Source organism: Gymnoscopelus braueri (genome assembly GCF_963280865.1).
Source record: "Gymnoscopelus braueri genome assembly, chromosome: 11".
Lineage (NCBI taxonomy): Eukaryota > Metazoa > Chordata > Actinopteri > Myctophiformes > Myctophidae > Gymnoscopelus > Gymnoscopelus braueri.
This window is the reverse complement of record NC_137613.1, coordinates 8,865,207-8,879,560: the sequence shown is the minus strand read 5'-3', so window position 1 is coordinate 8,879,560 and position 14,354 is coordinate 8,865,207.

Below are 14,354 nucleotides of genomic sequence, written 5' to 3'. Positions count from 1 at the left end.
AAAAATACCCCAAAAAAATCACTTAAGTACAGTACTTGAGTAAATATAGTTTGTTACTTTACACCACTGCAATTATGTGAAAAGGAAATATATTTCTAATTTGAGACCTGTATGGCAGAGTTTTCAATGAAGTTCCACTTCAAATAGTCTGTGATGTTATTAGTTTTAATGTATTTAATTCCCTATGCCACCAGTAGAGGTCAGCACTATACCTCAATGAAAAAACAACAACAATACTTTATTGAGCTAATTTGGACTTTGAAGACTCAATCAGGGTTGAACACATATGATTTTCAAAATAAGTACACTTTAAACCTACACATTAGTAGGACAGACTATAATCTAAAGAGAGTCCTTGGGAATAGGTTTAGTGATATTTTGTGTAATATATGGTGGGTAATGAAGATCATTAGTAAATTAATTAGAGAATAATAAACCCACACTGTAGAAATGTTCCTCTCCCTATTATAAAGCAAAAAAAGTATGTGAAAAAAATGTGAATGAAAGTCATACACATACACATTACAGTACAGTACAGTATTTTACTTTATAACACTTATGGGGTCATTTTGATATCTACCCAGGCTTTTGTGTACACCTCACAGCTTTTAAGTTATTTGATTCAATATTTAGATATTTGACATCCATTTAATCAGACATGCCTAAGCGTGTCTCACTTTTTGTTGCAGAAACTAGATTCATGTCACCATTTGGTAAGACCCTGGTGCTAGCCTATAGGGCAGTGAAAGGAACAACTCCGTCTTACCTCCCAGCTATGGTCAAGGCTACTTACACCCCTGCCCGACCACTTCGGTCTGCCGCCTCGGGGCGACTGATTGCCTCATCGCTCAAGGGTCCTTCTGGCCGATCTACACGGTCACAGCTTTTTTCTCTTTTGGCCCACAGTGGTGGAATGAATTCCCCACTGATGTCAGGACAGCAGAGTCACTGCCCATCTTTCGCCGCAGGCTGAAAACCCACCTCTTCAGGAAACACTACCCTTTAGTGATGAGCGGGCCGACCCGTAACCCGCGGGTCCCGCGGGTCAACCCGCGGCGCGGGTGGTCGAGTCAGGATTTCAGAGGCAATTATGCGGGCTGCGGGTGAGCGGGTCAGCCGCTCTCACACGCAAAAAAAAATCCTAATAAGAATAAGAATAATAACAATAAAACAGTTTGAATACACTTGGGGTGTATACTTGAAGATTCTTTTCTAACCTTCATGATTTTACAGAATTATAGGTACGACCCGCGGGGCGTGTGGTGGATAAAATTCATATAACAGTCATTGTGGTATTGATTAATTGAATGTATTAGTAAGAGGCAACAATCATCACCTGTTCTTCCTTGTCAAACTTCTCTCCTTGACAAAGTCCTTGCAAACAGCCTTCTCATGCAAACCTATTTCAAACGTGCCGACTAGGTGCGAGTCAGTTATAGAATTATAAAGCCCATGTAAGGAATGACCATCTGTTGTTCTCTTTCGTGGTCGAGACTGGCTCTCCACTAAATATTATTCAATATTTACGGGAACTGTCCCCCCGGGGGCAGTGCTCGTGGATACTCTTTAAGACACATCACATATGGTGGCCCTGCCCTGATTTGCAATCAGTGGGGTATTTAAGCCCCGCCCAGGCAGAGCCACTTTGATTCTTTGATTTCCACGAGTGCAGACGCTTGTGGGCTCAGTTTAAGACGAAAACAGTACAGAACGGGTGTTTGGCAGCGTGGTCCACTTACCTTTGGTAGAGAGCAGGTCTGGCGAGGCTCCTCTCAGGACGCTTCGCTGTCATATTTCACACCAACAAAAGTACTTTCCTGGCGAGCGGCGTGCAACCTGATTCCGCAAAGAGAAGTGTGCCCCACAGGTCACAAGAGGGCAGTGTGGCGCTAGGTCAGGAGTTCTCCTGTTAGTCACGGCACTCGCTGCAATTCTGTCTTTGTATGAGTATATAAATATACAAATAAATACTTTCACGGTAAATAAGTGAAATAAAGATAAAGAGACACTTGGCTCTGCTCATATACTGATAGAGTAAGTGTATACGAAGTATATGAGTATACAAATATTCGAGTGTTGAGCATGTAAGTGTATAGTATACAAATACATACGTTTACGAATATATACCTATTTGTTTAGGTATATAGATAAGCATACATGGCTTAAATAATATAGCAAACATGGCCAGCCCAGCGCCCCACGTCTGTCTGGGCTGTGGGCGGCCACGATAGATGTATGCTTTGCTTGGGGATGGATCATGCGCGCACGGGAGTCTGGACCCCTCTGCGTGCATGAATTGCTTATCCTGCCGGCAGTCGTTTTCTCTCCAACCCGCGAAGCGGGGGGCACCATATATGGTGTGTTGCACGGCAGAGCCGTCCACACCTAGGTGCAATTCTACATTGTGGCGCGCGTTCCACAGTAAGGAGAGTTTGGAGTAGAAATGTCAGAGTCTCCGTGTTGGAGCGCCTCAGTGCGGCTGCAGAGTTCAGGTGCAACCTCTTCCAGGGGAAGATGGAGACACTAGAGACTCTGCTGGAGACACAAGACAAACTGCTGGACATTGAGTCTGATATGGGCATCCATCCTAACGAATAAAATGTATGTATACAAATATTGATGTATATATATATACATTAAAAAAAAAAAAAAAAAAAAAAAAGGCCAGGTGCCTGTCGTTTAGAGGCAAGCCGTTTCCACTGCAACCCAACGGACTGAACGTCCCAGGGTGGCAGAGCCGCACCATACGAGCGTATTGGTGCCAGGTTCGGCAGCTTCTGCGTTCAGGTGTAATAACGCACTATACGGCGTGTCGCTGACAGGGTCAGTTCACGCGACCGTGGTGTAGTTCCGTCTGTCGATCTGCCAGTGACACAGACAGGACATGCTGGTCTGTTGTACACAAACTGTGCGGTACACAAACTGTGCGGTACACAAACTGTGCGGTACACAAACTGTGCGGTACACAAACTGTGCGGCCAATCCCCGGCCATTATAGCCTGCTATACGGCGTATCACCGGTTGGGTCGGTTTACGCGTCCGTGGCGGAGTTCCGCCAGTGGAGACACTGGGCGGGGCGCACTGGGAGTCTGTCGAACAATTGCAACAGTAGACCCACGGCCATTATAGCCCGCTTTACGGCGTATTACCGATTGGGTCGGTTTACGCGTCCGTGGCGGGTCTGCCAGGGGTCCCCTGAATCAGTCGTTGCACGCTATACAGTGTATCGCCAACTGGGTCGGTTTACGCGCTGTAGCGTAGTTCGCTGGAGAACCGGGCTTGGTGTTTCCAGCGGAGCACATCCGTACTGTCAGGGGCGAGCGGAGCGCACCATATATGGTGTGTGGCACGGCAGGGCCGTCTACACACCTAGGTGTAATTCTGCGTGGTAGAATCCGGTCATCGGTGTGAAGCCACGGAGTAAGCTCCTTGCTCATCCCGAGAATGCACAGAGCCATGGCTATCCGGACGCAGCTAGCCAAACACAGAGGCTATTCCGTCACTGTATCAGCGCGCGCTTACGTGGCGCGTGCGTGACCATAATAGCCCTGACCTTTATGGAGTATGGCTGCTCTCCGGCCGGTGAGGCGCCATCGGTGGCGGTCCTAGTCCAAGCTGCGGCAGGAGGACCGAGCTTGTCCGATGAAGCGGCCTATTGAGCCATCGGCCATGTTAGGCCAAGAGGCCAGTGCCCGGCTACAACGAGCTAGGAGGCTCGTGAATGTGCACGGGAGGTGAGGGCAGGAATGCTCCGGCGGGGCTGTGAGCAGCTTGCCGAAGTAATAGAGTACTTTCTCCACCACTGGTGTGGACAGTCATTATAGCCTGCTTTACGGCGTATCACCGATTGTGTCGGTTTACGCGTCCGTGGCGGGGTCCCGTCAGTGGGAACACTGGGCGGGGCGTACTGGTGGTCTGTTAGAACACACATAAAGTAGCCATTAGAGCCCGCTATACAACGTATTACCGGCTAGGTCGGTTCGCGGGTTCGTGGCGGAGTTCCGTCAGTGGAATCACTTGGCAGGCGGCTGGTGGTCTGTCGAACACAACCTGGGCGGCCATTATAGCCCACTATGCGGCGTATCACCGATTGGGTCGGTCTACGCGTCCGTGGCGGAGTTCTGTCGGTGAATCTGGTCTCAGTGACGCAAGACAGAACGTGCTGGGTCTGCCAGGGGTCCCCTGAATCAGTCATTGCACGCTATACAGCGTATCGCCGACTGGGTCGGTGTACAGCTGTGGCATAGTTCGCTGGAGAACCGGGTTTGGTGATTCCAGCGGAGCACATCCGTACTGTCAGGGACGAGCGGAGCGCAACATATATGGTGTTGCCGTTTCCACTCCAGCCCAACAGACTAAACGTCCGTGGGCGACGGAGCTGTGAGAGCCAAGCTCAGGCTATGGCTCCCCCTCTTTACCTGCCCTGCCTGGTTTGGACAGGTCTGTAGAGTTGGATTTGTTTGGACAAGACTACGAGTGTTGGCAGCCTATTAACCAACTGCAGTGTGCAGTTCAGAGAGCGGGCGTGGTAAATCGCCCCTCTTGGGGTTGGGTTGCGGCTCGTTTATAGGTGAAACAAACAAGATCCTAAAGGAGAGCAAGAGTAGCCCCCCCATGTTACAAGGTGCTTGGACTCAGTCCTGGGACCTTGGCGTCGGGAGAGCCTCCGCATCCAAGATTGGATGACCGGCCGGTGCGTGCTTGCTCAGAGGAGCAGTGCCACAACGATGTGGCCAGGCTCCGGCGGCACTTGGGCACTGAGGCCGGCGCCTCGACAAGAGAGGTTGCAGGCTCGGCATGGGTTAGAGGCCAGAGCAGGGACTTTGTCCCTTGCTCCAGTGGGACGGGCCACCCTCTGGGCTCGCCCAGATTTTCAGTTGAGGGCCAGGTTGACCTGGAGGCTGTACCTATGCCCTTTAGGGCTGATGGCAGCCGCGGCACGCATTGTGCCCCCGGCTCTCCTGAACATGCGGCCAGTACTGATTGGGTCAATCCCCGCATTCCACCTTATCCAGCCTGATCAGAGTACGAGTCAGTCTTGAACCGCACCCTTCCCACCCCCTCAGGGCAGTGAAGCAGGGTTGCAGTCACTGTTGGGCCCTGTCAGGGCCTTGGAAGTGTGTAGGGACCTAACTGCCTTGGGCAGATGGTCTCCAAGGCTGGGCTCCCTCAATGGGTTGAGAGGCAATCCAGCAGGCGTATAGGTGGGCAGACAGGCCAGCCCCGACAGGAATGTGTGCACATTCCACACAGGGCCTCGCTGCCTCTTGGGAAAGCTTTGGCGAGGTGCCCCTCTATCTGAGATCTGTGTGACGGCTCCTGTTTGACGCCGTACATTCCTTGTCATTTACAGTCATGCACCATACGGGCGTATTGCTGGCGGGGTCAGCTAACGCGTTCGGGTATGTAGTCCCGTCAGGACGGTGACACAGTGGAGCATGCAGAGACTGTCAGGGGTGAGCAGAGCGCACCATACGGGTGTGCTACGGCATGGCCAGTTACGCACCTGAATGTAGTTCTGCAGGGCGGAAGCCGGCGTGGTCGTGTGAGTCACGGAGTGAGCTCCCTCCTCATCCCAAGATAATTGTGTCGCTGTGCTGGGCCAGTGACACGACGGTCCCAAACAAGGGCAACATGTAAATTACCCAGTTGCCGAAGGGGGCTTGTGGCCCTCTCACGATAGGCCAGCAGTCCCCCCACAGGAGGTGGGACCGTGTGCCTTCAGTGCCTTGCGGCATGGGGCATCTGAGCCTTTGAGCACTTGGGCTGCAATGGCTTCTCTCGAGGCAGCATTCTTGCTGTTAACTTCTCAGCTACAAGAATGTCCCTGTCGTGCATGAGAGATGCTGACGCTTCCTACATGGCAATGCTTGGTTGGTGCTGGGGTCGATCCCTGCATTCCACCCTATGGCCTGATCAGAGTACGAGTCAGTCTATTGAACTGCACCCTTCCCACCCCCTCAGGGCAGGGGAGCAGGGTTGCAGTCACTGTGGGGCCCTGTCAGGGCCTTGAAAGTGTGTAGGGACCTAACTGCCTTGGGCAGATGGTCTCCAAGGCTGGGCTCCCTCAATGGGTTGAGAAACAATCCAGCAGGCGTATAGTTGGGCAGGCAGGCCAGCCCCAACAGGAATGTTGCACATTCCACACAGGGCCTCGCTGCCTCATGGGCGTCTGGCGAGGTGCCCATCTATCTGAGATCTGTGGGGACGCCGTCCGCATTTATCAGGTTCTACTGCATGGGTGTGGTAGCCAGCACCCCTATCACTGAGTGCGTGCTGGGCTCCGCAGCAGGACATGGCCTTCACCAGTCGTATCTGCAAGGAGAATTGTGGAGTTGCAAGCTCTGTCAGTCCATGAGGAGCTTTGCAGGTCTAGGCCCAGATGATGCAGGAGCGGTGTACGCCCCATCCTGGCCTTTCTCCCCAAAGTTCTCGCAGGGGTATATCCCAAACTGGTGTTTGAGCTCTGTCCCTCTTTGACATGCGGACAGATGGAGTACAAAGACAGAGTCGGTTCCCACTCTGCCCTGTTAGAGCTTAGTGTCGTACGTCAGGGCCACACAGGCCCACAGAGTAACAGACCAGCTCTTCGGGTGCTGAAGCGGGAGTGCTTGGACCACTGGCAAAGGCTAGGCTGTCCCGCTGGATCACAGAAATGATCCAGCAGGCATACAGGCGGGCAGGAGTACCAGTGCCGCCTAGGTGCGGGCACACTCCACCCGTGGGACGGCGGCCTCCTGGGTGCTGTGGAATGGTGCGTCTCTGACGGAGATCCGCACTGCAGCAACATGGTCGACTCTGTCTACATTTACCCAGTTCTACCGACTGAGCGTGGCAGCCAGCACCCCATTCACGGAGCGAGTGCTGGGCTCCAGGCGGTGGAGCAGGTCATACTCACCGTGCCTCCGAGACCCTGGCTCCCGTAGGACAGGCCGGGCTCGGAGTGATGTCGGGCATAGTAAGCTAGCCCTGCGTCTTGCGGGCTAGGTGGCTAATCGGTTGACTGGCTGTCGCCAGCTGGGCCTAGGTAGCGTCTTGCGCCTAGGCCACGAGCATTACATACTTTTGGATGATAGGATTTTGGAGCACGCCTTGGGCTGATACTGCGGGCTTAAACTGCTTCTGGCTGCCGCGGGGCGGCTGGGTCTGCTTATTTCCTCGCGGTGTGTCTTAGAGAGTTCCCGTAAATATTGAATAATATTTAGTGGAGAGCCAGTCTCGACCACGAAAGAGAACGGCTGGTTACATCCGATGTAACCCAGGTTCTCTGAGTGGAGAGACTGGCTCTCCACGAATCAGCCGCTCCGAAATTCGTGTCAATCAAAGTTAATCAAAGTGGCTCTGCCTGGGTGGGGCTTAAATACCCCACTGATTGCAAATCAGGGCAGGGCCACCATATGTGATGTGTCTTAAAGAGTATCCACGAGCACTGCCCCCGGGGGGACAGTTCCCGTAAATATTGAATAATATTTAGTGGAGAGCCAGTCTCTCCACTCAGAGAACCTGGGTTACATCGGATGTAACCAGCCGTTATACCTCTGTGTACCATCCTACCAGTATAAATGTGTCTAAGACATTGGTGTTGGGGAGTGATGGGGGAAGCTCTGGAGGGAGACATTAGTCTCTCTCTGCTGTGATGAGATCTACAATAAAGAATGGAATTTGGTTCCTGACAACTGAGTCCTGCATCTTCCTGCATCTGTTTAACTTACATAAAGTAACATGTAAAAGCTGCCATTATAGGCGGGTTGAGCCATAGATTTATATATGGGTTCGCGGGGCACGTTGAGGTTGGGTTCCGTGGCGGGGCGGGGCGGGGCGGGGCGGGTCATGAAAAAACCCGACCTGCACATCATTACTACCCTTCCTCTTTGCCTTGCCTACTTGTTGTTAACTAGTTGTACGAGCTCTTGTTTTATTGTTTTATTGGATCTTGTTTATTCAATACACTTATTTGTTTTAGCTCTTGCCCATTTGATTTTCCTATTTGTCTCATCTGTTTAAGAAAGTAGGTAGCTGATATATTGCACTTTTACCTTAGCGCTAGGTATACTCTTAGTTGCTTGTTTTAGAAGATAATGCACTTCAGACTTCTGGTGATTAGTAGTTTTCTTGCCTACCTATGTTGAATGCACTTATTGTAAGTCGCTTTGGATAAAAGCGTCTGCTAAATTACTCTAATGTAATGTACAGATGGTCTCATGAGTCACGCAAAAATGACCGTCAAACAGGGTTTTGATACCGTAACCGTTTTCCTGTAACCCAAACAAATCTATATAGTTACATAGTGAACCTGACTATAATTGTCTTCAAGGATGGCCGTTACCAATTTTGTATGTTTTTTCGTTTTTACAACCTCTATATCATCAATGTAACATCCAATCATCCCCAAATTGGAACTCCATATTAAGGGGCCTCTTTAAAGTGCACCTCCAAAAAAAACGCTTTCACCTCTGCACATAGGAGGCGCCACAAATGCAAACAGTTGCACCATTTCCCCCGCAGCTATCTCGTGTCCTGATGTCTGTACCCCACGTCTGACACAGCCCTGGGTAGGCAACCCAGCCTGGTGGAGATTTTGTGTGTGGGACTATTCAGGAAGTGAAGATAAACTTTTTTGTAAATGAACAGTTGCACATGCGCACACACATACTACTGTATATATATTAAGACAACATAATCCAGTTACCGCTGCTCTGATCAGTGCAATATAGGCCTAGATTTTTAGGGCGCTGTAAAGCCTCAAATTGTATACAGTATAAATGTAATGTAACGTTGTTATTATTTACATATCCCTCCTCATCGCTGTCTTGAAAATCCTCTAAAATGGTATGTTATTTTCTATCATCAATCAGTTTGCCATCTTGACACCTTGGCAAATAGTAAATTTCTGTTCAGGATTCCTGGATCAGTCTTTAAATAAAGAATGGTTTAGGGCGGCAGCACTTCAAATAGCTTATCATCTAATAATCTATCCTAGTTTTAGATTAACCCTTATATTTGCTGCAGATTATTGGTATCAGTATTTCCAACCAAGCAGTGTTCATTTTGACAGCAAATTCTGATTTAGACTTAGTCTTCTGGATAACACACCATTTAGTTTGAGTCCTATTTCACTCATCTGAAATTGTTCAGTCTTAGTCTAGTCGACTAAATATCAAAATCTTAGTCTTATAGTATTTTAGTCTTTTAGTCTTAGTCCACAAAATTAACAATGCGACCAATCAATTGATTGAAATAGCCCCTCCATTTGTGCTCAAATGGGCTCTGACCGCATCACTGTCGTGCCAATGATGATGGGAAAGCACACCCTTTGGTGTTATTATTGTTTAATCGTCTCTGTTTCTCTAGGTTCCTTTTCTATCAGGAAGTGAACCGCAGCCACCTCGTTTCACACGTCTAAATGAGTCACTGTCTAGACATCTGAAACCATACCTAACCAGCCGATTGCACGCACAGAACACGGCACAGGAAATGGTTTTATATCTTGTAAATTGTTGATCCATGCATGTTTCTAGAGATATGTCCGTTGTCTCTGTTTAGAGACTTTAATCTTAATCTGAGAACCTGTTACTCTCCTTTAAGTTGTCCTTCAAAAACAAAACAATTGAATGATTTAAGCTTAATCTACTGATGAGTTCAAGTCAAAACTAGAGTTAGTTATGCAGTATTGGTCTCACTGATTAAAAGCAAAGAAACATGCAACTGAACCTATCTGTACTGACCAGTCTGGAAAGGACTAAAAAAGATCAGAATGTCATTTTACTCTTATTTATATCCAATTGGATGCATTTGTCTAAAAATGACAAAAGGAACACAGAGTGAAAACATATTATGGAACAAGAAGAGAAACGTTATACATAATGGCAGGACATTCTGGATTCTCAGTCTTGCAATAGACTGTGTCAGGACGCACGCACGCACGCACGCACGCACGCACGCACGCACGCACGCACGCACGCACGCACGCACGCACGCACGCACGCTGACATAGGAAGAGTGCCAATTACCTTGCAGGTCAGATGGAAATGTATAGTGTGGTATGTGGTAAAAACATAATAATTGTGCAGCAAACACTTGATTTGATATTTGGTTTGTTTTAGTATTTATTTAGCAAAATGTATAACAAGTTATGACCGAGGCACAGTACAGTATGTGCCGGCCACACACTTCGCCCACGGGCCGCCTATTGGGGATCCATGGTGTAGGACGTGTTCCAGCGTGTAGAGGAGTAGCTTGTAGGCTCTTTTGGGTCGAACAGTAGTAGTTAGTGATGTGCGGGTCGGGTTTTTTCATGACCCGCCCCGCCCCAACCCGCCACGGAACCCAACCCGTCTCAACCCGCCCCGCGAACCCATATATAAATCTTTGGCTCAACCCGCCCCGCGACCCGCGGTGGGAATATATATATATTATATAGCGCTCTTTTAAGTACCCAAAGTTGCTTTAAATGTCTACAGTAGCACAACATTGTCATGGGCTAAATAAACAAGCATGTTGTTCAAAATAGGGTTTTTTGTATTTTTTTGCGTGTGAGAGCGACTGACCCGCTCACCCGCAGCCCGCATAATTGCCTCTGAAATCCTGACTCGACCACCCGCGCCGTCAACCCGCGGGTTACGGGTCGGCCCGCTCATCACTAGTAGTAGTGCATCAGGGTTGGAGGCCCAGTCGCTCAGCATCATACCATCTGGTGATGTGTGGGTGTAACCCATGGCTGGAGTGATGACGCAGTCAGCGCTGATGCTGGGGGCCTTGTATACGTTGATGACCACTCTATGTTGGAGCCAGGTGGAGATTGACTATTGGTTGCCGAGCTTAGTTCAACCCTGGCGAAGGTTGCCATTCCGTGCTGCTTAATGTAGACCCAGCAAAGAGGAACCCAATCAGCTACACAGTGTCTCTTGTAACAACTGCTGCCTTGTTTGAATCGGCGAGGTGTTGTATGACTGCGTGTTTGGAGGTGATGACATTGCAACTCAATGTGCCCTCGACATTGAGTTGCAGCACTGACAGGATGGCCGCCCGTCCTGAAGGGGACGGGATGTTCTATATCTTGGTTTTGACCGTGGCTTGTAATTTGGCCTGCCAGCTTGATGATTATGTTGCAAAATTAGTTTAAACAGTTGTAGATTCAGATTTTTTACCAGCTCTTGCTACCTGTGGGGAAGGCCATGAAGAGGCTGCCGTCTTCTTCCCCATCACAGTCCTATATCAACAACACAACAAAATCACATTATATCAACAACATAACATTCTTGATTTGATTTATTTGACGCCCTAGTTAATAGAAAAACACATGTTACATGCTTCTCCCAGAAACGTCAAGGATAAAAAACACAATATGCTTAGTTAGTGACTTATTGTCTCCGCTAGGCCGAAGGCATGGCGAGAGAGTATGTTTTACCCTCCGTCCGTCCGTCCGTGTGTGCGTGTGTGTGTCCGTCCGTGTGTCCGTCCTGTCTGTGTGTTAGCAGCTAATCTCCGGCACCGTTGGCCCGGTCGCTCCGAAACTGTTCACACACACTCCCTGGATGCCAATTCAGAACCTCTGCCCCAATTTTTTCACATGGGCCTGTTATAGCGCCACCAGGAGGCCGATTTGTGCAAAACCCATTTTTTTACATTACTCCTACAGATTTTATCCAAACGTCATGCAAATCGGTACACAGTATCTCTATAGTCATGTGATAAACACGGATCTGTCCGATTTCCCATATTCCATCCTCATTGCCTATGGTTGGCTTCCAAAGTTTGCAGGATTGGTCCGTTTTGAATAAAAAGCCTCAAACTATGCACGCAGCTTGCGATTTCCGTGAAATTTCACACGCACATTCCCACTAGGCCGAGGAAGAAATGCCACCCATTTCACATTGGCCTGTTATAGCGCCACCAGCAGGTCTAATTTAGCAAAACACATTTTGGAACAAAATGCCTCAAATCATGAATGCAGTGTCTGATTGCCGTGAAAGACCTAAGAATAAATGGCACCCTTTTCACATTGGCCTATTATAGCGCCACCAGGAGGCCAGAATAACGTACCTGACCTGGCGGAGACCTGTGCTCCGAGGAGCACTTTTTCTAGTTTCCATTGTGGTCCTTGTTCGAACTATAATGCTAAACATGTATTAAGCCATAATTAAAATATCTGATAATAAATAGACTATAAGAATAGAATTCTGCAACATTTTCTAAAAGCGAGGCTTTGACCCTTTGTTTCAAAAGAAGATAACTGCTGATGCTCTTTATGTAGCAAGTTCTAGTTTACTGCTCCTCCATATATAAATGAACATTTTCCCATATCAGTTTTGAGAACTTGGGCAAGTGGTCTGCAATGCTGGCTCTGGTTCGGTGGGAATGAACTTCGCCAAAGGGAGCCAGCCCAACAGCCTATTGACACGGTGCAATAACCTTTGTGTCAGCTCTTTATGCAGGCTCCATCGGCGATAAAGAGATCCTGAAGCAGAGAAGCATCGTGCCTCTCCTCAAACCAACAATGGCCATCATGGTAGACAAGGGTTTCCTTGTGGAGGACTGTGTGCCCTGTAAAGTGTACACACCTGCCTTCCTGTCCAAGAGAGCACAACTGTCTACACTATAGAGGTTAGGCAGACACAGTCTATTTAAAAGACTGAGAATCCATGTTGAGCGCCTCATTCGAAGGGTTAAGGAGCACAACATATTTAATACAGTAATCCCTCTTTCACTCACAGGTAGCATCAATCGACTTTACACAGCAGCCTGCCTCTTGGTTAACTATCAAAATGGGCCCTTAGTCAAAGGCTGGGTAAAAGAGTAGGCCTACATAGTACATACAAAAGTACATAGCATGCCATGATAGAATGCTAGAATAGTGGAACTCAAAGGACATATCAACATACATCCTCAGTGAGAATGTACAGCTGCCACATATGGTGAAGACGCTGTTACTTACCCATAGAATACTGAGTGACATGCTTATTGTATCATGAAGACATTATGCCATGATTTGTGAATGTAACCTTAAATGCCTTTAATATTTGTGTCCTTTATGTGGATTGTGGACATGAAAAAATTGTGTGTGGGGTGTGCGCGTGCGCGCGCGTGTGCGTGTGTGTGTGTGTGTGTGTGTGTGTGCGTGAGTGTGTGTGTATGTGTGTGTGTGTATGTGTGCGTGTGTGTGTGTGCGTGTGTGTGTACATACTTGTATTTACTGCAAAAAGACATTTAAGCAGGTGCTATAGGTAGACACTCAGCAGACACATTGATTTGCTAGGTGAGGATTCATTAAAAAAGAATGCTTGCCATTTTGCAGGCACCTCAGCCAAAATAACATGAACAAGAATGAAAACTCACAAACACACAACTACACATAGACAATACAAAGGAAATGCAAGGCCCATAACTGGCACTCATGTGCTGCAAGGAAATGCACCGGTACCCCTCTCATGTTGTACAACAACAAATCACAAGGTAATTCAAACAAATTCAACTTGCACCAGACTTGCAGAGATGGAGGTTGCAGAGAGGCAATTGTTCTTCACAAGGCATATAGGGCTGTGGTTAAGTTGAACGTTGAACATCTGCCTACTCTGGTGACCGCATCCTCTCCTCTCTCGCTGCACCCTCTACACCCCCGCGTCATGCCAGTTTCACATCTATCATGCACAACCCTCACATTCTCATGGACACTTTGCTTCATGTGCAGTGGTGGGAAAAGTACTCAAATTGTTTACTTAAGTAAAAGTATCAATACTGCAATGTAGAAATACTCTGTTACAAGTAAAAGTCCGGAATTCAGAATTTACTTGAGTTGAGTACAAAAGTATTGGTATAAAAATGTACTTAAAGTACCAAAAGCAGAAAGTACTCATTATGCAGATTGTCCCATTTCACAAGTTTTCAAATGAAAACTAAAAGATAAAAATCATATTTAGAAAATAGCAGATCTACAACCTCACAAATTGTGAGCTTGTACATTTTGGCTATTTTCAAATGGCCTAAATGTATATAGGGCTGAAGTGGGTAATGTATGTTTTGTTATAATAATCACAATCTACAAAGTAACTAGTACTGTAACTAAAGTTTTCAAATAAATGTAGTGGAGTAAAAGTACAATATTTGGATATGAGGAGTAGAAGTAAAAGTATAGAAAATTGGAAGTACTCCAGTAAAGTAACTAGAAATACTACTTAAGTACAGTACTTGAGTAAATGTACTTAGTTACTTTACACCACTGCATGTGAATTCAAAGCAAACACACAAAAGGGACATCACAGACGTTCTGAACATTATTGCAAATTTAAAATGTGAAAACTAAAAGAATACGCACATCACTTGGTTGAGGTGCTGGGTTATTATAATTAAAGGCCTTT